Source organism: Pinus tabuliformis, chromosome Q (genome assembly GCF_031772625.1).
Source record: "Pinus tabuliformis cultivar Carrire ecotype Pingquan chromosome Q, CPIR1, whole genome shotgun sequence".
NCBI lineage: Eukaryota > Viridiplantae > Streptophyta > Pinopsida > Pinales > Pinaceae > Pinus > Pinus tabuliformis.
The window spans coordinates 807,655,386-807,657,885 of record NC_142296.1 but is presented as its reverse complement, the minus strand read 5'-3'; the positions used below and the strand labels follow the sequence as shown (position 1 = coordinate 807,657,885).

Here is a 2,500-nt window from a genome sequence, read left to right as displayed (position 1 = left end):
GATGGCGGTTCGCTGACGTCGACGTCGTGAGAAGTTCATTGAACCTTATCATTTAGAGGAAGGAGAAGTCGTAACAAGGTTACCGTAGGTGAACCTGCGGTAGGATCATTGATAGCAGGGGTTTTCTTTTTTGGTTCAGGTTGGTTCGGTGTCGATTGCGATGTGGGACTTTGTGGTGTGTCTCTAGGGGAGCGGGTTTGGTGTTTGGTGGGAACATCGTTGGTTGCTTGTCTTGAGGTAACGTTTGTTTTTTCGTGTGTGCTTGCAAGCCATGCTTGTGCTTGTCCAACCCATCCTTTGTTTTTCTCCCCCCCAATGTGTTTCTTCAGGGGGTTCGGAAGCCTGTTTGTTGGGAGCCCTTTCGACGATCTGTTCGGCCGGGCATGGTTGCTGTAGAGTTGAGGTGCTTGGTAAAAATGATGGATAAATTTGGACTCATTCGTAGCGGTGGTGCTCGGTCTTTTGTTCGTTGGAAGGCATGGGCCAAGGGTGCGGGCTTCCATACTTGGTTCTCTCAAAAAGGTGGCAGCGGTTGATGTGTTGCTCGGGTGAGCTTTTTTGCTGGTGGTTGGGTCGAGGGAGTGGTTGCGCGCGCGCCTGGTAGCTCAAACCTTCCGTGAGGCGAGATTGTCGGGGTGCGGTCAAGTATGGGATGGATGAAGAGCGGTTCAACCCGTTGGGCTGGCCACCCTAGTCCCTCCCGACCGTTCCTCGACATGCCCTCGCGGAAGGGTTGGGTGTCCAGGTAATGAAAAACCCATCCCTCGGTCTGAGCTCCATCGAGATCGCAATTTTCCCCACCGACGGGCATGAGGGTGGCAATCTTATCTCGTGCCTTTACCATCGAGGTAATTCCTCGTCCTCTCGTGAGCCACTCCCCTTCTGAGGGAAAAAGAAGTAGCGGGTTGTGTCTTTGTTCCTCCCTTTGGATTGTGGGTTTTTTGTGGGACTCGCGTCATTTCTTCGTTTCGTGGTGTGCGCTTTGCGAACGTCCCTCTCTCTAGTAGCCTTGCACCATCAATGTATTTGTGGCTCCCAGCTTTCTCCAGCGTTGAGTGTTGGCCTGTGACAACTCCTCTTTGGAGTTTGATTCTTTGACCCCCATTGACTCTCTCGCTGGAAAGGTTGTTGGGTTTTTTGTACACGGAGGGGTGCAATAACGGGGTGGGTTTGTGTTATGGGCAGCAGTCTATTTGTCGTTTGAAGCCTTGTGTCGTTGGGTTGGGGAGGCTGTTTGACTCTCAATGACATGCTCCAGACACTGGTCTCATCGTGGCCCTCGTCTTTTCTATTGGTCAATTTTTGGTTGTGATTTATTTGCTTGGTTGTTTGCTATGTTGTAAAGCTGGAAAGGGTGTTGTGATGAATGCATGTGGGAGGGTGTGAAGAGGTGGGACGCTTTTTTGATTTGGTGCCTTGTTTGATTTCTTTTTGGTTAGCGGACATCTTGCTCGGCGTGCTGTTGAGCTTCTCTCTTTTCTTGGGATCTTTTTTTTTTGGTGTTATTTTCTTCCCTTCTTCCTTTTGCCCCTAGCCTTATGGAGGAGAGGTGGGATTGTTGTGGATTGGTGTTCGGGAAGGACGAAAAGCAGTGCGAGTTCGCAGGGTGGCCACCCTAGTCCTTCTCGATCACCGTCCCCTGCAGTTCCCCCCTTTTTCCGAAGGCGCGGGGCTTGGGAAGCTTGTTCTCTGTTTGAGCCTCCCCTTGTGAGCTGGTAGCCACGTTTGATATCTCTTGCTTTCCTGTTGTTTTCTTCCCTTCTTGCTTTTGGCCCCTTAGCTTTACAGAGAAAAGGTGGGATTGTTGTGGATTGGTGTTCAGGAAGGACCAAAAGCAGTGCGAGTTCTGAGGGTGGCCACCCTAGTCCTTCTCAATCGTTGTCCCCTGCAGTTCCCCCCCTTTTTGCGAAGGCATGGGGGTGGGGAAGCTTGTTCCCTGTTTGAGCCTCCCCCTGTGAGCCGGTGGATGCATTTGATATCTCTCTTTCTTTCATGTTGTTTTCTTCCCTTCTTTCGGCCCCTAGCTTTACGGAGAAAAGGTGGGATTGTTGTGGATTGGTGTTCAGGAAGGAAGAAAAGTAGTGAGAGTTCCCAGGGTGGCCACCCTAGTCCTTCTCGATCATCGTCCCCTGCAGTTCCCCCTTTTTTGCGAAGGCACGGGGTTGGGGAAGCTTGTTCTCTGTTTGAAGCCTCCTCCCCTTGTGAGCCGGTAGCCATGGTTGATATATCCCTTTCTCTCTTGTTGTTCTCTTCCCTTCTTCCTCGTGGCCCCTAGCTTTACGGAGAAAAGGTGGGATTGTTGTGGATTGGTGTTCCAGAAGGACAAAACGTAGTGCGAGCTCCCGGGGTGGCCACCCTCATCCTTCTCGATCGTCGTCCCCTTCAATTCCCCCCTTTTGCCGAAGGCACGGGGCTTGGGAGTCTTGTGCTTTGTTTTCTACCATGTTCTCTTCCTTTCGGTCCCTAGTTCTACGGAGAAAAGGGGGAATTGTTGTGGGCT

General features: G+C 51.4%; 1 non-coding gene across 1 annotated transcript in view; it reads left to right on the top strand.

Moving 5' to 3' along the window:
* The window catches only part of LOC149222084 (18S ribosomal RNA), a 1,811-nt gene extending 1,700 nt beyond the window's left edge, over positions 1–111 (top strand). The window contains exon 1 of the ribosomal RNA XR_016249901.1: positions 1–111. This exon is cut by the window's left edge and continues 1,700 nt beyond it. This is a non-coding gene — a ribosomal RNA (18S ribosomal RNA).
* Positions 112–2,500: the final 2,389 nt, after the last annotated feature.